Here is a 23,756-nt window from a genome sequence, read left to right as displayed (position 1 = left end):
GCATTTAGCGTTTTGCATTGTTGCAATTCCACCACGTAACCAGCATGACAGTCAACGTGTTAAGGGACGAAGCTGATATCTCTAGATCCGGCAGCAACGTTTAAAAATCATACACCGTCGGTGACACTTTTCTATCAATTACAATTTTTTATCAACGATCAACGAACCACGCGTACGAATTCCAACGTTTCGAGTTTGAAAATTACGCAAGGAACCTTGAACACTGGGCAGAGCTAAACAAGAGAACAAAGGCCGCGAAAACAAAGTGTCGTCGAAAGTGCTGAAAACAGATGAAACAGTCGAGAAGGAAGAACGAAAGCTAGAAAGCTGAAAGGCCAACAAGAGAAGCAACGGAGGTGAAGGATCGAGGAAAGAAAACAATTGAGAGAAGAGCGATCGATAGCGATGGAAAAGGGTGTAGAGTATGGAAAGACGGAGTAGGTGGCTGAAGAGATAGAGAAAGAGGAAAGAATGGAAGAGATGGAAAGAGAGTAGAAGGCAGGAGAGTAACGCGGCAAAGTGGGCTGCGCCGGGTGCCATGGTGTGTGGCGCGCGGTTAAATATAAACCTGTGGCAGGCGGTACGAAGGAGGGCAGGAGGAGAGTGGAATGAACGGGGCAACTCTCTTCTCTCTTCTCTCGGTGATCGCGAGCGGAGAAGTGCACGGGGCGGCTGCTCCGTACCGTTGAAATGTGACATGCGCTCATTAACATATAAATTAAACGTGACAACTGGGGGTCAGTTCTACTTTAACCGTGGCGACCACCGCCAGGCCACGATCCACTTTCCGTTGTTTTTTCCACCTCCTTGTCCTCCTTCTTTTACTCCGTTTCGTTTCTTTTTTCCCCTCTTCCATCTTTCTGCTTATACGCTCGCTCTTTTCCTCTTGTTCCACACTCGATCGAACAACCGAGTAGGCTTCTCTACCGACAACCAAAGAGACTACGAAATTCATGCATCGAATGAGTCGCGATCACCGCCACCGCCGCAACTCCATCGCCACTTTTCCCTCGTTACAGTCTGCCGACCATGGGATTTGCGGTTATGGGGAGCGTTGCCCCGTGAATCTTTACAACTATCTTACTGCTTGGGGATTGCCAGCGAAAAATGATCGTTGGCGGGACCAGGAAGTTCCTTCTTCGTTTATTCGTTGTTATCGACTAACTCGAGTATCGACCACTTCTTTTTCATATTATACGATTTTTCTCTCTATTACGATATGGCGTTGCCGTAGCGTATCGGGTGCTTCAATTGTAATTTTAATAGAATTTCGTTTACAGCTTAATTCTGTCTGTTAACCTTCATCCGCCTTTTGTGCAAGTTGTTCGATACATATAGGAAACTATAGTCTGAACACCGATTTACGTATGTTATTTATGTACGAACGACGAGCACACTTTTACGTCCGACCACACTTTTACGTCCGACCACACAGACACCTTGCTTTCTACTTTCGATGAAAGAATTATCAAATTCGACTATTTATCTCTTTATTGCGCCAACCTTTGTCGTTACGTCAATTTGTCACTGCGACATTAATAAATAAATTGGATTCGGCAAACGAACGAGGACGAGCGAAGTTTAAAAATAGCAACTGTCTTGTTAAATAATCTACGTTATACATTGCTAATAAAATCTATATCTTGTGCTTCGATAATTCTGTCTTCGTATCTTGAAAAAGAATTTCAAGCGCTCGATCGATCCGCATAGACACGATCGCGCGCGCCAAAATCGAGCACTCTCTCTTTCCAGCGTCCTCTGCTCGTCCTCCCACGATTCCAGGAAGTCGAGATCGTCAGCGATTTACCCACCTGGCCAGAATCGTTCCTTTTTCTCTTATTCGCGATCCCGCGTGCGATGGTGAAGCTGGCCGGCGCTTTTTGCGCAGAACTTCGACTCGAAATGCCAAATTAGACGAAGTCGAGGAAAATACTTGAAAAAAACGAGAGCCAAAAGGAACATCCATCCTTTCCAAGATTATCCTCTCGAACACCGGACGTCGCGACACATGTGAATGTACGACGGTCGCTTGTGAATTTGCCGAACGGAAGATGACTATACGCCGCGTATGATAGCGACATTTATCGTTATTACATTGAAATGAAAGAAAAAAAAAAGAAAAAAAAACAAATTGATTCGGCAATGACGAGAGGATGTTGGTCGAGCCGCATCAGAATGACAAAATTACGATTGTTCGTCGTTCCAGCTACTATGTTGCTGTGTTTGATTAAAAGAAATCTCTTTTAATGCGTGTTGCCTTTGTTGAGTATATAATCTTGACCTTGGTGGAATTAGGGGATGTTGATTCAATCCTGACCAATTCAATCGACGATCTTACGATTCATCAAACTAATCCTTGCCGTCGTTGATTCATGCCGTTGCACAGCAATCATACAAATTTCCAATCAAAAGCTTGACAATCCTGCATTCACGGAATACTATCGAGTCACAATTACATTTGCAACAGACAGAATAAAGAAACTCGTTTATTTACTTTATTAAACATATGCCTATTAAGCAGAATATACTTGGTGAAAGGTACTAATTTGACTTTGATGTAAATTTATAATATTGCTGGTGGAAATATTAATTCACTGTGTTCCAGATATTGTTACGATATCGACCAGCAACTTCAGTAACCTTTTAACTTTAAAACTCGTTCAACTCGTAGAATTTGTCTAAAAAAAGAAAAAGCTCATGAATTTATTTATGCATTTGTGCCTTCCTTGTCCCGTCTTTTCAACGAACACAATACTCCCCTATCAACGTCAGATAGTCTAACATTCGCGAGGTACAAAGGGTTAATAATATTCAAGAAAACTCGAACAGCGCATCAATTATTAAATACATAATCTGAACAGAAAGGGTTCAGGGAGGAGTCACAGCTACAACCGTACGTGAATAATTAAAGCGGAATTTACACTGTTTCATTTTGAAAGAATACGACGCTCTCGAAAACGACCGCTGCTCTCATCCTCGTTTTTACCCGCCCATGACGTGTTCCCGCGAACTGAAACGGTGTAAATTCGGTTTAAGACGCGAACGACGTCACGCAAACTGTGTCCTCTAGTTTTGCATAAAAGTCGATCGGTGATCGATGATCCGGTGGACGAAACTGGTCCGGCGTAGAAGAGAGAACCAGTTCCCTATTCCCTTGGAGGCAACGGGGCCAACAAACAAAGAGGACGCGCACACTAACTCGAAAGAGTCGTAGAAGAGCATTGTTTTAAAGGCAGCGTGGTACCGTGGCCCTTTCTTCTCTCTTCTACGAAGTTACAAGGAGGAACGAGTTCGAGGGCCGGTAGACAAAACTGACCGACCTGGTCGGTTATCCTGCTGGCTGCCGTTGGCTGGCTCTCTTAGTTGGCTTGGTGAACGAGCTGGGCTTTGGTCATTGCCGGCTCGCGACGTGCTGTTATTCTGGGCTCCACTCGGCTATATTTAGACGAGACCACCTTGAGGGAGCTCGAGAGAGCTCGAGTGCTCTCCGCGGACTGCAACCGCAGAGAGGCTTTTCTCTATTGGCCGATCGTGTGCGTTAGTTGTGCAACAAGCGTTCGCGATCCTTTGGAAACGCGATCGAGGAATTCCTGCCCACGCTCTTTTTCCACGTCGCTCCTTTTTCATCGTACTTGCTCTCTAGCCGACCTCGCCGTGCATTTAGGTACACAGTGGCTCGCGAAAGCTATCTGAACGCTCGTACAAATTTTTTACGAATCTATCGTTGTCTAATGTCTCATACGAAACTTTTCGAGATTCTGAGATTTCATATTATAATTGTATTTTCGAGTTTCCGAAAACTTGTACAGATGCTAATGGATATTTAGTACAAGGATACACGCGTATCTCCTGGGAATCATAAATATATATATTTTAAACATTCGTCTAATTCTAATTGAAGCAACGCTGAGCAGTTGTTCAAACAATAGCAGCTCGGCTAAACATATTGGATAATCAGTCGTTAACGATGAAGTTTTTTTCGTATAAATGGAATTCGTAGTAACAGAGTTCTACTATGGCAGAGTCGCAAATTGCTGTATACTGCATCGTTAGTCGTATATATGCGCGTGTGTGTGTGTGTAGCTATCGAATCACATATCGTCTATCGCATCATCGTTCCCCGTTAACTCGCAAAATCGTCGCCATAAACCAGTAGCAACAAAGTATCCGTTTCGATGCTGTCTCATCGCGAATTCCTCGCAGCACTTTTTTAAATTTATACCCTACTGTTTTATAATTGTTTGCCGTATCCATAAAACATGAACCGCGGATATTTCATCTTTCCGCCGGGCACTGATCCACGTCGTTGCTCAAAATTATGCCTCTAAACTCGTCTTTACATCGGGATAGGCAACGCACGTTGCGTCCCGGTGCATCGACAGCGGTCGTGCCAGCTGAATAACAATCGAGCAATCCATCGGTGTCTCATCTCGCGAGCCAGTTTAATCGCGCGAATCGATCCTTGCCCCGGCTTAAACCGCGATACTATCAATCGACGACTAAAAATAACAAAGCGTGCCACTAGCTCGTTGTCCCTCGATTGCTCTTCCTGTTTGCGTAAGACGGAAGTCACACCTGAGAACGAAGAAGGGAGTTCTATGGAGAGGAAGTTAAGAACGTGTCGGAATATTAATCTCGTGTTTAAATCTGTCCCGAACATCGACGAGTGTCAACAATATCGTGAAACGGCCAAGGATCGACCCAGAAGCCAGATGCCTTCGTTTGCGCAAACTGCACCGATGAATCACTTTAAATCGGTTACCTTGAGTATCTAGATAAATAAAAGCGGATAAGAATTTTTTCTTATCTATTTTAAGCAAACAAGGATGGTGACCTTGTTTCCTTTTTTCTTTTTTTTTCCAATTACTCATTGTTTGTAAGTTTGGTATATCTGAACCTCGATAATCTCCATCAGATTACAATTTTCTCAATTCTCAGAGATACAAACTTTCTCTATCTCTGGCACGTGTTTAAGCGCGTTATTTTATTTCTATAAATAGAACTCACATAGAAGCCCATCATTTGCATATCAAAATTTACCTCTACAAGTCAAACTTTGCTCACCGCTGCCTCTACAACTCTAAACTATATTATATTATATTGTACATATATATATAAATAAATTATTATTTATGTTTGCAAATAAATAACTGATCTCTAAAAGTTGAATTTGCTTTTCTTCGAACTGCTACGATTCGAAAGATACTAATCACTGTACAAAGCTTCTGTAAGCCGTCCTCGTTCGTTAATTTTCTGTTCCCCGAAAACCTCGATAAGACAAAACCTGCATAAATCGAAGATATTAGGTTTTCCTGGAGATTCGAGTTGGCGAGGTCCGACCGTACAACGGAAGTACTATCTATCATGAAGCAACAGTTATAAATAGGCAGATCGTTTCAAGAGATAGGACTTACGAAGAAATCATTGCCATAACGCAAAGTGGTAATTTCACGAGTCTATAAAAACATACAAATTTCCCACTTTCCCTTTCGTGGTATAAATTATTCCACGTTCCGAGTTGGACAGGTAGCACCGGATTTAACAAATCGGAGAATCGATCGAGTATCCTGGACACGATCGGTTTTCGTGCGAAGTAAACGAGTGGACGTGTCTTCTCGCGGCGAAGGTGACAAGCGACAACGGTAACGTTGTGCCAGAAATACCTTTTCTTCCCGATACGACACGGCGAAGCTACCGCGAGTCACAGAACGGAAAGATCGCTTCCCGGAATTCGCGAGCGTGTGAACGGATCACGTCCTGGCCCGTTAATGGTGGCTATTAGTGTTCTCGAGGGAGACCGTTTACGTGCACCAGGATCTTGCCAAACGACACGCTCCGTGTCGCAGATAAATTCGTTGCTCTCTTCCCGACCGGTGAAACGTACCGGGAGCCTCTTTATCTTGAATATCAATCGATAATCCTTCGGCTCGTTAACTCTCTCCATTTCTCGTCGTTCCTCCTTTCTTCTCTTTCCTATTCCATACGCCTCTGCGTTAAGCGGCGTCCTCACTGAACCAACAACGAGAAACATTTTATCCGTGTTCCATGTTTCTTGAAAAAGTTGCTGTTGGATGCTCGTTTCGCGTTCGAAGCGATAAACATCCACAGAGACAAATGTCCACAGTGCGTACAGTTTACCGATTATTTCACAACTAAGAATTGTCTCGCAGTTAGTTTCCAAATCTTTGGAACAGGTCGCATCGATACGAATAAAATGTTTCCGCAAATTGATATCCGTTGATTACCGTTCGCAACTGGTTTCGAACGAAAAGAACGTTCGTTGTTGGATCGCTAATGACGCGGCTCTAAGTTGACTAGCCTCTTGGGTTATCCATAGACAACGTCTTAGCCGGCCACGATGAAAAGTATCATTTTCTTTCACCTGGTAACGCACGCTTTGTCGGTGAAAACGCGATGTTAACGACAAAAAGATACGAAGAGGAAGGGGGAGAGAAAGAATGGCTCATTGAACGAGCGAATTCTTTCCAGGGAATTAGAAAGCAGCAGCCAGGGAGAAGCTACGGCGCGGTCGCTATTAGATAATTGAACTTGAAGTCGCGAGACGTTGCCTTAACTCCAATTAAGCTTCTGGCCGCTTTCAGATTATCTCCGGGAACGTTCTCTCCTATCTCTGTCTGCGTAGCGGAAAGATCTGCCTCGGACGAGTGCCCGTCGTTCGTTTCATCGGCATAACTTCCTAAATTATGCCGTTAATGCGCGCTATTCTGGATTCCACGGTGATCGTTGATGGCCTCGGCCAGAGGATCAGCTTTCTCGATAAGGGTGCTCGTTAAACAGGGTAGGACGGCTCGTATCGTCGGCGCTGGTCGTTTCTGATCGCGCGATCGTTCGAGTTTTATTAAGTGACACCATACGCCGACGTCTTCCGCCAATTAAACAGCCCGCTGACGGATAATTAAGGGAAGCCAGGTGAACAAGATGGCCGAGAAAACGTAACACGTTTCTTCGGTAATCACGTCGTTTCCTCGGTCTTACGCAATCGTTATGGTTAAGCAGGATAAACATAACGAACGGAGAGTAAGCGGAAAGTAAAGATCGTGGTTACGTTTCATCGGTTTCTTATGGCGTATAAACTTGTTATGAAATACACAGCTAGAATATTCGAGTTGGTTAGTATCGTTTTGGTTCGCTGTTAATATGATTCGTGTCAATAAGCAACAGGGTTGATACTTGTTTCTAGTTTCTAGTGAATTACGATCCACTCGAAAAGATCGTAAATCCACCAGTATATTCCTATTTCAGATCGTTACGAGGTCGAGTTTATTTCTTCTTTAAACATCGATTTTATATTCGCGTGGCGAGTCCACTTCGAAGTCGGATTTCGCAGCGTCCGCTTATCGACTTGCGAAATATCTGCGCGTCCGTGTTTGCCACGCATTCCACTGCAACCATCGATCGGGAATGAATTTTATTCAGAGAGATCAGAGATGTCGAATGATATTTAGATCAGGCGTATTTATATTTAGCCTCGTGCCACGCGCACGACTGCGTTCCGGCATAAACATAACACAGCTTATTTACTAATTCAACTGTGATATACATTCTAATTTGAGGAATGAAAAGCAGAATGTTGTAACTAACGGCTCTACGCTAGGCTAACAGGCACCAGACCAAGGGCATTCCTGTTTCCAGTTTTAATACATAAATACACGAGCGTCAGATTTTTCTATCAGCGTTTTCATTTATCAGCGATAAATCATATCTTATTTCGAACTTTAACTACCAAAAGGTATCGATAAAAGTTTTAATAATTCAGCTACTATGTAAGAATGAACTTGGAAAGTCGAGCAAATTTCCATAATACACGAGGGACTCATGGGACTTTCGCAATCGGTTCGCTTCGCGCGGGAGATTTATTGACCGAGAAAGGTGTTCAAATTGTGTCCAACAAACGGTACCCGGGTCTAAAAATACATTTCTAAACCGGAGAATCATTGCGGCGGCCCTGTTCACGAGAACGCGTGTAGCGGCGGCAACGATGGTGGGGGATACACAACTCTTTACGCACGGGCGCATGCGTACGGACGAGAATCACGCGGAGCGCAGGCCCGAACGCTGCGCGCGTCTTGGTAGGGGAACCGCGCACACAGAAACAGGGCGGTGCTTTCATTTATTCATAAATCAACAGCGTCTATTTATAGCCCCGACGGACAAATAGCGATAGTTGTGTGTTAGCGCGCAAGCTCGATTGCGTGCGTCCGACGTTGTATCCTTGAATGGCGAAACAATCGAATGGAAATTAATGCGACCCGATGAAAAATCAAACGGGCCTCGACACCCGGCTCTCACTTTGCACCGTCTCTTCCTCGAGCACGTGGACAACTTTTAGCGCGACTAAACGCGCTGGTTTCCTTCGGTCATGGTCGTACACTGGTATCTACTCCGCCGTCTACTACTCGTATCTATTCATTTTTTCCTCCAACGTTTTTTTTTACTTCGTTTACTATTAATACGCTATCGGTTTAGGCTTAATATCAAAATAATTCGCTCTTGCGTTACAAGATTCATCGTCCGAGATTAAAACCATCCAAGGCGGATCTCAAGGACTGAGAATGGGAAATTGCGAGAATAATCTTTAAGCATAGTTTCACAGAGTCTATATACATACTTTCTTGCCATTATGTGATCAATGAATAATTTTGTTGCAAACCTCCAAAGAATTTGCTGCCTGAGAAACTCAGTTTCTCAAGTTTCAGTTGACTCAAGTTTTGAAACACACGTGCAATATATTGAATAACGCTCGCGAGAACAATCAACGACTCGAGTCTTTAAATAGAAAAACGCGTGGACCGCGTTTGGAAAGTGCTGCATCTCGTTAAAATGTCGCAACGTAAAGAGCAAAACGGAACTCGAGCGATCCACACGGATCGGTTCTCCAGTGGGTGTCGATGGCCGATACGATGTGTATATGCACAACTTTGGCTGCAAGTCTCAAGAAGAGCATATACGTAAGGATGGTGTAGGCTCGTATATATGGGACGGGACATAAGAGGGAGAGAAAGAGGGAGTGAGAGAAAGAGCATGGAGATGGGAAGTTGGCCGGAACGGTGATGCCGGTGGTGGCTGCTGGTGTGTCGATCGGTTGTAGCTGGTTCGTTCAGTCTGTCGCTTGGCAAAGCAATAGCCCAGGCTAAATATAGCCTGGCGATAAACATAGGCAGTTAGTGGAGCCACGGTGTGTATAGCGGCGTCGGTATCCTTGGTTATACTCGAATGACGCCGGATACACGAGTCTCTCTCGTAACGCCGTGGGATTTCGGTTCTACCTGACAAGCCATTCAAGAATTCCGACCAGACCGGGGGCATAACAGTGAACGGGCCGGGCAAACACTGTTTCGCTGCCGACGTACAGTGTGTTAAAACGGTCGTCTGACCGCGAAAAAGTCACAGGCCATCGTTTATAGCGCTTAACTATTTGATTTACTACATTTATTTTCATCTTTCTACCGCAAAATATAAATACCTATCTTTCTCTACAAAATCAACGACACGTCAAACTATTCACTGAAAATGTCGCCTTTTACGAAAAGCATCATCGACTTCTAATTTCTATTCTTCGAGATAGTAAAAGATTACCGATCTCTGTATACCTGTTAGCGTATTCAAATAATTTCCTTAGAAATATAGAAATTTAAAAGTAAAATCAAGAATTGGTAAAGGAAAAAAAATCATCGAAGTTGTCGCTTTTTCGCAACCGTCTTCGAAAACACTGTGCGACACGGTTTCAAGCACGGTGATGGTAACCGACCGTGGAAATTGGAAGTCGATGCGGCGTGTCTCGATGTAATTAGCGTTTTCGACTGTCGTGTGTTGGCCAGGCAAAGCCGACGTTAACGCTCGGTATATGGTAATGGGTAATTAATATTGCATGACGCGTGTCCGAGCTGTTGAACTTTCCACGTGGAATTCGTCGCCGCGATTTCGTATCTGCTCTGCTCTGGAATGTGATCCGGGATTAATGTGCATTCGTTTACGGAACGTAGTTTCCTTCTCGTTTTTTTCACTTTTTTTTTTTTTTGTTGGTATGATACAGTATGGCATAGCAGAGAATGGTGTTTGGTTATTAGTAGAACTAGTTGTATTGTGCGCACTTAAATGTGGTGTATATAGGTGATTGTAATTATAACCCTTTCACGCTCGACGTTGGGTACACGAGACGCCGTATCGTAGCGAATTATTAAGTAAACGTATTTCCCCGTTTTCTAGAATAAATAACAAAGACGTTTTTTCCATCGGGAATTTATATCTTCTAATAATCGACGATAGTCAATAAAGAAAGGAATGTTCACACACCCGAAGAAATATTTTAGATTTTATCTCGGTAAAACATTGAAATCAACATTTTCGTCTTGCATGCTGTATACGTATGACAATTTTGGTGTGTTACGTATTATTTACAAGAACACCAAGGAAAATATATTCCTAGTTTTCAATACAATCGATATAAATAATGGATGAAGCCTAAAAGTTGCACGAAAAACACTTGTTTCCATTTTTATGATTGTCGCGCGGGTCGTAGCAAGTTGGAGTCGAACGATTTTACGGTTTTCTTTGGACGGTGTCGAAAGCCGTCGGAACGAAGAGTATTCTCTCCTTCCTTGATTCGATTCGCGTTTCTCGACAAAGCAATACCCGATCTAAATATAGTCGACCCGATAAACACAGACACTTGGACATATTCTCGCCTGATAACGGATAGTCGCTGTAATACGGTTGCTGTAATATCGTTCACACCGCCGTAATACTACATGATTTACGCTGTTTTCGTGCCGCGATTACCAGTAAATATTGACAGACGCTGATAGGGCTCGTTCAAATCTACACAAAAAGGAGCCATCTTTCAGTCAGCAACGAATACATACACGCACACATGCGCGCGCGGGCGTCGCACAGATAACAGCATATTTGTACAAAGAATGTTTTTTCTTAAACAAAGGATTTTCTTCAAACCGAGTACGAAATAAAAGAGAAAGAAGGATTTGTCACGTTTCGAGCCTCGGTCTCCTACCAGATAACAAGTTTCGTCGCGTTGTTCGCTGAATCGTCTCGGATCCAGAACAATTATAAACCAGAAATAAACGGACGAGCGAATTCCTGTACGATCACGTAAACGCGCGACATACATGCGACTTAAAAATACATATTTTGCAATAATAAATTGCGTCACGCGGCGACAACTCTTTTTTCTATGGAATTCCACGGTTGCTTTCAAGGCAATACGATGTCAAAGGAAGAAGAAGAAGAAAAAAAAAGAGAAAGGAGAGGAAAGAAACAAACAAATAGAGGAACACGTACGGAAAAAAAGAAGAAGAAGAAATGGTATACGAGACTGTTTCCTGGAACAGTTTTAGCCACAACATTGAACGGACACGCGGGCTGTTTCGCAAATTATCGGTCCTGCTGCACGGAAATTATATTTGGAATCGCGGCATTAGGCTTAACGCGACGATAGAACGAACTTAGCCGACGACAAATTAAGGCGATTGCGACCGAGCCGTTGCAGCTCGTTAAATCGCACGCACTTCGCGTATCGCGGGGAGCCATTTGAAAGCGCCGCTTGTATGCGCCCACTGCTCCGCGCAAGATTTCGCCAAGATCTCCCTGGTACCCGTTAATTCGAACCGTTCTGCCTCGTCTACAACGTAGACCGTCATTCCATGAATACTTTTTCTTCCCTTTATCCCATATTTCTCGCTGTTAAATTCGTCCAAAAATATTAAAGGGTTCGGGGCTCGTTCTTTTGTACATAAAAATAGTAGTTTTCAGCGTCGTCGCGATCGTTCAATGGTTCCCTTTCTGTGGATCAAGTGAAAGAAAAGGAACGTGCTCCGTGGCGTAAGCAAAACGAGCAAGTGGCACAAATCGCTCGAAGAAACAACGACACACGATTGCAGAGAAAATGAAAACCAATGGCGCCGCGGTTATTCGTAAATAGAAATACTTGGTACTAGGAAGTTTGACGATCTCGTTATCGTGGCATGATGTACGAGCAGTAAAATTCGACCTTAACGTTAATTCCTTTGTGCATCACGATGGTAACGGCTGGTAGACTTACATAGGAAAATATTTCTCCGACCACGTGCCTCGGAATAATCGTCTCAGGAACTCGGCTAGGAAATTATCTTCCGCTCGATTCCATTGCATCGTTCGCTCGACGATCTTTAAATATTCTTTATTTTTCCCGGCGTATCAAATATTTCCATAAACAAAAGAGTCTGACCTCGTAGAGGAAAAAAAAGAAAAAAAGTGGAGAAAAAAGTAGAAGATACGTCGAACGGCGTTTACAACGTTTTTAGATAAATAGAGCACGATTCGAGGCGCTAACTTTCCACGCGACCAAGATGGCCAAACGTGCTGATCACGTGCTCGAATCTGCGGATAAGCTCTCGCGACACGACGAAGAAATTCGTTTATCTGCGTGCCAGAAGCGAGCCACGAACGACGTCGTGTCGTAAAACGAGGGAAGAACAACGCCGGTCGACCATACATTCTTGTTGACCGAATGAATACGCGTCGGTACGCCGGGCCCATAATTGGTGCCGGCCAATTAAGGGTTAATTGAGTGTATTTTTGCCTGAAACCAGCCGCGTCGTCGTTACTTAAGGCGGCACCCACATTAAACTCGAGTCCGACGCTTGCTTGCTTGCTTTCCGTTCGCTCGTTCCCTGCACCAACGGTCGAAATAACGTGCCTTCTTGTCTGTATACGAAGACTACTTTGTGCCTTGCACCCCCTCGTTGTCGTGGTGCGACCAACGCGATTATCCGGCCATCGATTTATTCGCTGTACGTTAACCTTTTTATGGGTGTCAACCGACCGTGTGTGCATATGCGGAAAAAAGGTGAATGCCGGCTTTACAGCGAGCTGACACGTGCTTGCACCGTGTCGTTAAGCGATTCTTTCTTTCGTTTTTGGTCGATCTTTGTTGCCGGTACCGGCAACGCTCGTTAAAGGCAAATTTCCTGTCGTGAATAGTTGTTTCCGAAGGGTAACACGAAGAAAGGAACGGACTGTACATTATGGCGGAACGAAAAAATCAAAATTACGTAACTATCTCGTAATAGCGTAAAGAAGTTGCCTTTACTCTAGCGGATTAAGCATGCGAAAGAGAACTTGTGCGAAACGTATATTCGACGTGTTGCAAGGATTTCTACCGAACCAAAGAAACCGTTCAAAACAAACGAATACATTCCACTGAGATTTTTCGTATATGATATTCCGACTATTCGTGGCGTTTCGATTTTAATTCGTTTCGACGCTCTTATCTTTGTTATATCGTTGATCGTATTTTATATATTACAAATCGATCGATATTGTAAGATGAATACGTGAAACGATGTTGGTAAAATGATGAATAAATAAATCATTCGACGGACGATTTTTCCGCGCTAATATTAGGCCACGAATTGGTCCAAGCGGTTCCCGCGGCACTTCGTTGTCGGCGGCTAATTCGAACAGCGATCCTTGAACGCTGACAGCGAGTCGCAGCCAAGGTTAAAAAACACGTTAGTCACGTTCGATCGGAGCGTGTGCCGTGAATCACATGGTACACAATCGGGAAAACTAGAATGTCTTAGGTGGGATTCGAGATCATCATGGACGACATCCTCCATTATCGGCGACAGTCCTATTACAAGCTATCGCGCTTTTCATAAAATATTCGACATGCCGATCGATAAACGAACGATTCACGCACCGATAATACGAGTCTACTCCCCCGTTCTTTCTTCCCTCCGTCGACCATTTAAATTTCAAAACATTCGACGAGCTGTAAGGAAAAAATAAAGAAGAAAAATTCTAGATCGAAATACGGATTAGCAAATGAACCAGTTTTTGCACGGTTCGATGGGAAAGCGACTCAACTTCGCGAAGGGATTTCTGCGTAAATATTAATTAATCCTGTTGACGCGATATTACGTTACGAGTTCGTTCTCTCTCTCTTTCCTCCTGCTGTTCGAGAGCAGACACGAGCCGCCAATGACGGAGCAAACGAGCAACCAGGCAGCCACCGACGTGCCTGTGAAACCAGTATTTTTTTCTTTTTTCTTTTCTCACACTCTATTCGCTCTTTTATTCCCGCCCGCTAAAAATAGAGCATACTCCAGTAAAAACGACCGCGTTGTGTTTCTCCTCTGGCCGTGATGAATGGATCGTTCCTCGATGCCTTCTCTCTAATTCTGAACACCGCACGGACCATTTCAAACCGCGTGTCCGTAATGCACGTATGCATACTCTGGTTGCAACTCGATCTCCGATCGACTTTAATCCCGCGAGCTTTCGTTCCAATCCACGTTATGTAAAAACCAATTGACCCATTTATCGGAAAACTATGCTCGTTGTCGACCAACCTATTGCCTCTGCCAACGAACGTCCCTTTCAGACGAGAATTTCTTCTTCCCTTCTGTCGAGAATTTCTTTAATTTAAGAACAGAAGGGAATTTAATATTTTAAGAATAAAATTGCCACGACGCTTTTACAGATTGCTCGTATCGGAGAAATTTTCTAAGAATAGAAGAAATGACCGAAAGAACGGAACAGAGTTAACACAGTGAGATACGTTTGAGCTGAATTCTCGGAGAGTGTGCGGGGCTCTTTCGTTTCAAGGGGGAATTATCCATTAGTCTTTCTTAAAACCTCGACAGGATACCATGAACTTGACACCGTAAATTAGTGCCAGTCTTCGTGAACAGCAGACTCTGCTTCGTTACAAACGGAAAAAACTTCTCCCATGTGTTTAAAAGTATCAATTATCTAACGAGATAGAGTACCATAATTCCAATAGGAGATCACAGATTTGTCATTTGTTTCTAACGGTTGTACCTCTTTTGGCCAAACTGTTCGCCTTATTCGCTGTTTTATATTAAACTACGTTTGTTTCTCCACTAAATAACATCGAAATAAAACGATGGAGATAAAAATACTCGTCATATTTTTCTTCTGCGATCTTCGATTACATCTATTACCACAAACATAAAGAACGAGTCGCAAAGAAATAATTCTGAATAGAAAATAATTTCTTCCGTAAACCACGAATAAATAGCTCATACATCGTCGAACAGTTGGACGATAGATTAAGACAATTATCGACAATCTTTTTAGATTATCGATAGAGGGATACAAAAATAAGCCGCATTCTTTCTGAATATAAAGTAATTTCATTGACCACAAATCATCGTCGAATGTCTGAGCGATGAATGCAGTATTATCGATGAATTTCTCAACGTTATATCATCCGCATTAGCGTTGCGTAATAAGCTAGGGCCTTGCGGGCGGCTAATCGAGGCGCGTGCACGTATTTTCCCGATAAAAAGGATAAGAAGATAATCAGTGCATGTATGCGCGTGCATGCACCAGGTTAATTTTACGTAATATCAGGAGGACGTTTATATTCTCGCGGGCCGATCGACGACGGGACTCTCCTCGGCCAGTGGCGCGTCCGGTCGCTCGTAAATTCCTCACGCTATCGCGATATATTTAACTCGGCGATAATGTAGCAAACAAATCGTATCGTTTCGCGCGGAACCGGTATTCTCACGCTCTGTTCAGCTCGTCCGCGTTACTCCCTTGCTAAAGATAGCGTGTATTTAAGCCGTCTGTGAGCTGCACGCCACACGGATTCTGCGATGCACGCTGCACGCTTCGATACAGAAAATCACGCAACAACCGATCGACCATTTGCCACCGATGGTTTCTCCATGGATAAACGTACTCTCGATGGATAAAATCGACGTGTCTAAAATCGTATTTCGGACCTCGTTATTTATACTCTATCGTTTGATCTTCTGGCAGTAGGAGTCAAAAAGCAACGGTTGATGAACAAAGACCATTGCCCGCGGATATTGTCCCGAGCGGTACGATGCACGCAGCCTGAACCGACGTCGTGTACAGTGTTCAGACTGCGATGGACGCACGTACGACAGCTGTGAAAGAGTTTGACATGTTACCATTGTTAATGGAGACGAGGGATAATATCGCATAGCGTATACGTTTTTATCCATTCACGGACCAAACTCGAAAAAAGGGGGGAGATCTCGCTTTATCGTTAATCTGTTTCAACTTTTGTATTCTATTTCTGTTCATCGTACGTTCTGAACATCGTCTGTTCGTTACGAAGTTACAGACTTAGAATCTTAAATATACGGTTGTGTGCTACAGGTTTCCCATAAATCTCGAAGGAACAATGGCAAGAATGGCGGCGCGATGCAACATGTACGGCCTAGAGAGGCGTGCTCGCAACGAGAAATCGTCGATCATAGTTGGTCGACAAAGCGTCGGCTAAAGATAGCTTGGCGATTACTTCATCGTGGAAATCACGTAACGTCACTCGAAACAGAGATATAATGTGGGTCGGTGTCGAGGAGACGAGGAAATGGCCGAGAACGATTCTAACATAATCGTTCTCTTCTCGCGCCGATGGAACACGATTGGTGCACGCGTATCGCCGCCGCGTTACGACGTATCTATTAGTTTCTTCTCTTCTGCTTCTACGTCTACTTTTATCTCTTTCCCTTTTCGATCCGCGGATCGAAACCACACGATCAAGTTTTTACCGGTGGCTGCGTGTACGCGACTCGCGCGCTGTATAAATAATGCATACGCGACGCCAAAGAAGTGCACAGTCCGCTATTACCGTACCGATAGCCACCGCAGAAGCGCTATTATTACGTCGTTATTGCACAAGATGAAAGTATCGCAATGCTATTTTACGCCTACGCGTCAAGGGAATCTCGGAAAGGAGCGACGATCCCGAGATTCAGAGGCGGGTACATCGCCAGACAGCATGGCCAAAATCGCCACCGTGTCGAATTCTTGTTTACGGCACACACGTGTCGCCTATGACAAGCTCTTACCGTTGTACCGGCGGAGAAATTGCGCGAGTGTGAGTGCAAAGTGCTAGCGTAGCAATGGAAAAGAACGGACGAGTCGAAAGTAGCAACTGGCAGACCAGTTGGTTTTTGTGCGAAGAAACGAAACACGTACCTTGGAAACGCTATAAATTACGGTATAGACTCTTTGGGCTATTAGCAAAATCTAAATACCGCTTCAACATACCTCTCGTTCGTGATGACAGATTTTTGGACCGTACTGTTAGTTAATTTCGAGCGAAACTTTCGATACATGAATCTCGAGAAACTCGCATATTCCGGCGCCACATATTGTTCCGTGGCTGAATCGTTGCCAAAATATTATCCTTCTTCAACATTCCTGTCGATAGGATGTTTCTCTGATAAAGCACCGAATGTATATAGAACAACATGTCTCTAAAAATATCTCTACGAAGCAGTTTGCAGATAAAAAAATTAAACGGAACTATACGCGGTATCTTGTATCAAATGAGAAGTTAATAATAAACTTAGTCTATCGTCTAATTCCTGGAAGGTACGAATATAAACGTGCACGCCTATCGGTTCGATAAGGTTTAACGAAGTAGCTAATGTAATCTAAATTGAGTTTGCCTATCAAAATATCGAATCGTCGGGATAACGAACATTAAGCTAAAGCGTAAAACTTTCTGTCCTCGTCTTAATTCCATCGAGTTGAATCGTGTCACTCGATTTCTGGAAGTTACCGATAGAAAAGTGGACGCGTGTCAGTTGGACGAGGTAGGACACCGGTGAGCCGGACCAGGTAAGCGTTCGTTCGAGTGCGTGGGGCATCAACAGGCTCGGCTATAAATAGAACGCGAAGGTCAGGGGAATCAGCAGTTTTCATGCAAATACGGCATCGATGGAATAATATTGCTCCTTTCGCGGCGAAGCCCCATCGCGTGGTTCCGGTTACCCGTCGCAGATTTCCATTCCCGCGGCATCGTTACGATTTGATCCGTTTTTTGTCAAAACCACCTCCCAACCGCATCACCTGCGAATTATTTGGATCAATTGCCTTAGCGCTTGCGCCTGTGGCACACAGAGCCGGACGAGCAAAAACTTCTTCTTTCGCCACGTGGCGGCTTATTCAATTCGGATACGTAACAAATTTAACGAAGGTGTTTGTTCAGAACCTCGGATAGGAAATTCTCCAATATACGTTTCGTTCGTTTCGACGGTTCTCTTCGAAATATTTTCCAAATCGCGCGAGGTGATATGGAACGATAAAAATTACTCGAATATCGGTTAGCGCCAGGACCGGAAGGTTTCTTCGAGCAAAAGATTAAGGACATTACGAAGTGGTTGTACGTAATGTTGGAGGATACGTAGTTTATCGCGTGGCTGAAAAAACTGTCGCTTAAGAAACTAAATTTTTCAAAGATTACAGGAATTTGAGCGCAAATCTAACATAGATTCGTCTTGTTAGCGCTATCCTTTGTATGCGTATATTCGTCGTAAATTTGCAAAAGATAAGAGCGTTAAGGGATTTAGACGTTACTGCGCGATCGTGCATGCTTACCACCTCGGGCGAGCTCTTGCTTCTAGCACGACGAGATACGTGGAATTTATATCTGTAATTCGTGTTATTTACTTGGTGGCGTCACACGACACTTTATCATCATTGTAAACGCGCCATTTGAATTGGAAATTTCGCGTAAAACCGAGCCAAAAGCGAGAAGGAGAGAACGACACGCGTTGTAGGTTACAACGGGGAGATCGCCGTAGCTATGGACACGGCTCGCTGTACAATTTCTACGTACGCGGTAATAGGACTTTACGGCGATTTCTTGGCCGCTCAAAGGAACATTGTCACCAACGGCGAACTCTCGGGTTTCAGCCAAGTCTCGCATGCCGAGCGAACGCTTCAAATCGAGTTACGCAAGGTCTGAAAGGGTAATTCGACGTGGAGGCGTTTACGCGATCCCTCGGGGAATATCGCGCGTGAAATTGCCGGCAATCTTGGCCAGAGATTCTACCACGGTGTCGCGATAACTCGCGCCACACTCCTTCGTTTCATTCTAGTTTACAATCTCAATGGATCGATACCGTTCGAATTTCTCGCCAATCTCGGTGGTCGATACTTTACGAGCATAGGAGACAAGACGCGCGAGTGATCACGGCGGTGGTTGATCTAGAACACGATACGAACTATGATGTTTCGCAATTATTAAATTATTTCACGAAACTGTGTTCGATCGCGTCAAATCTCCCGAACGATCGTCGAGTATCGGTTAAGCAACGCGGAAGCGAAACTGATCAATCTCGTAGGAGCGAAGTTGCACATTCTAATAGTAAAGCTAAGAATTTTAGCAACGAAACTAAAACGCTGGAATCAACCAATTTCGTTTCGCAGTATGTAGCTTTAACTTCTTCCATTCAGAAACCTTCCAAACTTGGAAATCTTTTAAATATTCGATTTGGAGAGCTTTCGAATATTTCATCTTTCGACACGCGAATCTCTAAATTTTTAATTTATCGATTTAGAAATCTTTCAAATTCCCAATCCTTTCAACTCGGCCAACCCTTGAATCTTTCGCACAGCTTCTGTAAATCTTAAATTTTCTTTCGAAAATAGTTATATCCGAGCGTGCGTCTAGCCGCAAGATGTACACACAAGAGCGCGTCGTGCCGACAATTTTCCGATCCGCGGAGACGTCATCGACTCGGTGGCCGGTGCAATCAACAGGTGGTTGCACCAACCTCGATGCAGTGACCCGCGTGTGCATGCGTGTGCGTGGTGGAGCAGCGTGCTGACCGAGTCGAGAGGATCGAGCATACGAGAGAGCGAGTCCGCGCGCTTATCGAAAGTTCCCACTGGATCGTGATACCCGCATATACACTCTGGTTACGAGATGTCGAGTCGTGGCATAGGCGGGTTGTTACAGCCTCTGTGGTCCACCTACGGCTATTCGCTTAAATGGTCAGACGTTTGTTGTACGGGGTGGTCTACGTTAACCGGGTTCACCTGCGAAGCTTTCGTTTCGACGAACAGACGTGCAGGACTTTCAACGATTTGTATTTTCCTTCATTGTATCGGTGGTTGGCTATTTTGTATGCAGGAATGCGCTAGGAGAGAGTTCAGAGCTCGGAGGATTCTTGAATTATTCGCGTGTGGATTGGTTTCTGCGTTTAGCTAGGCGGGAAACGCAGCTATGCGGGCTATGATCTTTAAAATTCCAGCTGCAGCCTCGGGAATGTTGAGATCGATAGGTTGAACGAGCGATGAGGCGTTGATAAGTCGGCTGGCTTTGACACGGACACGTGGTATTTCGCTTTGGTGATACGTGAATAGGGGAAAAGTGGATAATGGATTGATTAGTCCGTCCATGTACCTTTAACCGATAGATCGAATGGCAAGAATGCCAGTTTCCAATTGCGTTCTTGAACCTTGGCGATTCCCTTTGGCGTCGTTCGTTTCTCACTTCCCATCGACTATCGCGCTTCCGCCAATTCTATTTCAATACTCGTTTATTTAAATATATTTAAAATCCGTTTAATTATTTTTTAATCCTTGAGAATACAAGATAGAATGGTATTTTCGTCGGAGGATAATCGTCGAATTGCAGACAACTGTTACGTCAACGTTCGAAAATCGATTATTATTACTCATATTCGTGACAACTTAACGAACTGTGAAAAATAGACTTCTAGTATGTTGTACGATCTAAAGAAAGACAGACAAAAGTTCGTGGCTGGGAATTAAAAATGAAGAAAAACGCTCCGAATTCCAGCCAATGTTCATCTATAAACTATAAATAACGTTTTTATCCACTATGAGACGTTACGCTCCATCTGCGAGGAGGTCGCGGGCAAAGTCAGTGAAAGAAACAGAAGAAAAAGAAGGTGAGAGATCTGGCGAGTCATGTGTCGCAGAAGCTTGCAGTTTTCAAGAGGGCGACGATCACAAAGCGACGCGTGGGAGCGGCACGTTTTTCGCGCTGGTCGGCTCCAGAAATAGCCGCGCGACGCGGCGGATACTTCGCCGCCAGGCAGAAAATAAGCCAACGGAAGTTCGTACACGCGAGCGCCGGTAAACATCCGGCGGAAGGAAAACGCGCGAGCCTCGTCGAAATTGAACGAGGTGCGTGCGAGCGAGAGACGAGATCCTCTGGTCTCGCGGCTGATTCCATTCGATTCGCTAACGAGTGAAACTAGGTGAAAGTAACGAGAACCCAGCGTGCTTCTCTTTATGTTCGTACGCGGTTCGTCCCTCGCGCTGGACGCGAGACAAGGGCCGATCTCTACGCTCGAATCGACCAACGAAAGGAGTAGAGTAATTCGTGAAACGATCCTTCCGTTCCTTTCCAACGATTCAATTCGTATTATTAAAGAAATTTTACGTATCATCGGTATTAATAAATTCTGGTTGTTGGATTCTTTCGCGCGATACAACTAATGCAATTTATAAATCAGTCGATTATCTCTTTAAATGTAAAATCATGGAAGAGAAATTTATAACCTATAAATTGTTATTTGTCGATTCATTGGTATTATTAGCTGGCAAATTATTGTGTAAGAGGGCTGTTACGTAAATATGTAAAATAAACGAATTCATATTCAGCGGAGAAGAGAGATTTTCTAGAAATATACCTCCCTCGATAATTGACCAGATAAGGTCACGTTCCGTGGCCATTTATCCAGCCACTACCGTACAAATAATACTGTACTCGCCATCAGCAGGCCAACTTCCTTCGATCTCTTTCCTCGTTTGCAAAACGAGCGCGACCGTTCCCACGTGGCCGTTTCATTTTCTTACGACCTCCGATTAACATAAATTAGTCTGGAGGTCTTTTTACGTTCGCGTACCACTTTCTCATATTCGAATCGGTAGAATGATGCGAGAGAGTCCTCGAACGCGTCCTTACAGCTTCTATCGAGAAAACGTCCTGCAGCTTTTTTCACTTTAAACAGTTTAAACGGTTGAAAACGCGTGTAAAGCGATACTCGGAACTGTTAGTTCATAGGGATACTCTCGGAGCTTTGTTATTGCTACAGCGTCACGTTACCAGTGACTAAAAGTGGCTGAATTCACGATAAAAACAGCGTTGATATTACTATTATAATAGTTGGTGAGATATTTCAATGCAAGATGATAATATCTAGGAAAAGATTCTATCGTTTCATCCGTGCGAGTTAATCGCTAACAGCGAACCGTGTAATTTAGCTGACTTTTAAAATAGATGTGAGCGCAAAATATTCGATGTAACACCCGATTTTCTTCGCTTTTGTATCCTTAATAGTTTGTGGTTAATAAATTAATGCCATAAAACTCTCGTTCAGGAAAAATATGGATTAATCTGTCTTGATGTCTCGATATAACGACGAATACCATGAAATTTCTGCAAGATGCTATACCAAGACTTCGTAGGAAAACTATTCCTATGATTCAGTTGGTCGATGATGTAGCACGATCGTTGCTTTGTCTATTCCTATCGTCCAAAACTGTCTATTCTTTTCGTAACAATTGCATTCTTCTTTGTCTCCACCATGACTGTCCCGTAGCTCTTTAATTCCTCTCGAAGCGTCGCGTAATCGAGTCGCGTGAGTTAAATTTAAATTTGCGAGAAGAAAACCGTACATCGTGATACGAGCACGACGTATCGTGAGATTCTGAAAATTTTCCATTAAACGTTCCTGCCTTGGATTGCGTGTTGATAACTGTACATGGTCGGATTGACTTTTCCGTGAATTATTCGACTCCATTCGCGGAGGAGACATCGGGGACACTTTCACGAAAATTCACGAGCTACTTGAAGATTCAGTAATTTCTTTCTCAGTACGTAAACATTGTAACTGGAAGACAAGACACGATAAAAAATTTCGTTTCGGAATCGAAAAACTACGGGGCATCGACGGAGAGGATTCTTTTTGCTTCTGTCAGTGGTGAACGTGTTTTAATCGAGAAGGGGATCGGAATATTACCCAAGAGATAGGACACCAGAAATGACCCGTCGAATTCGTTTCAACGTGCTACTTTTCGACTGGCGAATTCCATGGAAACGAATGGTCTGAGGACGATTCCAGACGATTAACGAGACGTACAAGCAGACGGGTTAACCGATCAGCCGGTTAAAAATAGACGCGGATCCGTGACATGTGTTTTTATAAATTGCTACGGGCGAACGCAGCGCACAATTTCAAGCACTCGTTTCCTGATCGTTTTTTCCATGAATAATCTTCGATCGCGAACTTTTCGATGGGTCCGAATGTTAATAGAGTACATCATGATGACATAATGGCGCTACCGCGAGGGTGCTGTAATCTAACTCCTCTTATATCTTTTCAAATCAATTATTTATGTGACCATCAACGTATTTGTCACCGTGGTGCGCTCTACGAAATAAATCTTTAATATTTATTATATTTCTTTTTATGGTCTTAAAGAAGACAGAACATAAATACTTAATTCAGCTAAAGATACGGTATCTGATAGAAGATATTTGAAACATCTAGTTAGTTAGTCTACGATCGAGTTGCGTAATAAATTCCCCTACCTCGTCGTAGAACTTTGATCGTGGTTGGACAAGTCTGAGTAGAAAAGGCGAATCGAAAAAGGAGAAGATCAAAAGAAGAATTCAAGTGGCATCGCACGAGCAGCTGATACGATGGCCAGGCTGGTTCTCAATGATGTCAACAACATCGTTAAACAGCCGGACTCGTAACATCAAGGCAAATAGGCTCCAAACGATTACAAGATCCTCCTTAGATCCACGTGCATGGAAATTCCGTATCCATAATTATCGATGAAAGTCAACAAATATACAGACTCGTTATGTTTCTCTCTTACGTTTCTCGTTACGGTTCTCATATATTTGGCACTGATGTGTACATTGGTCGTCACAGTGTTAAATTCCAGAAAAAAGTGTG

The 23,756-nt window shown here is 43.7% G+C and overlaps 1 protein-coding gene across 5 annotated transcripts in view; it reads right to left on the bottom strand.

Moving 5' to 3' along the window:
- Positions 1 to 23,756, bottom strand: part of LOC132904778 (receptor-type guanylate cyclase Gyc76C-like) — a 77,393-nt gene that overhangs the window by 8,907 nt on the left and 44,730 nt on the right. The window lies entirely within an intron of this gene.

Source organism: Bombus pascuorum, chromosome 3 (assembly GCF_905332965.1).
Source record: "Bombus pascuorum chromosome 3, iyBomPasc1.1, whole genome shotgun sequence".
In the NCBI taxonomy this organism is placed as follows: domain Eukaryota; kingdom Metazoa; phylum Arthropoda; class Insecta; order Hymenoptera; family Apidae; genus Bombus; species Bombus pascuorum.
Note: the sequence above shows the minus strand (reverse complement) of the source record. Positions and strands in the feature narration are given on the sequence as shown.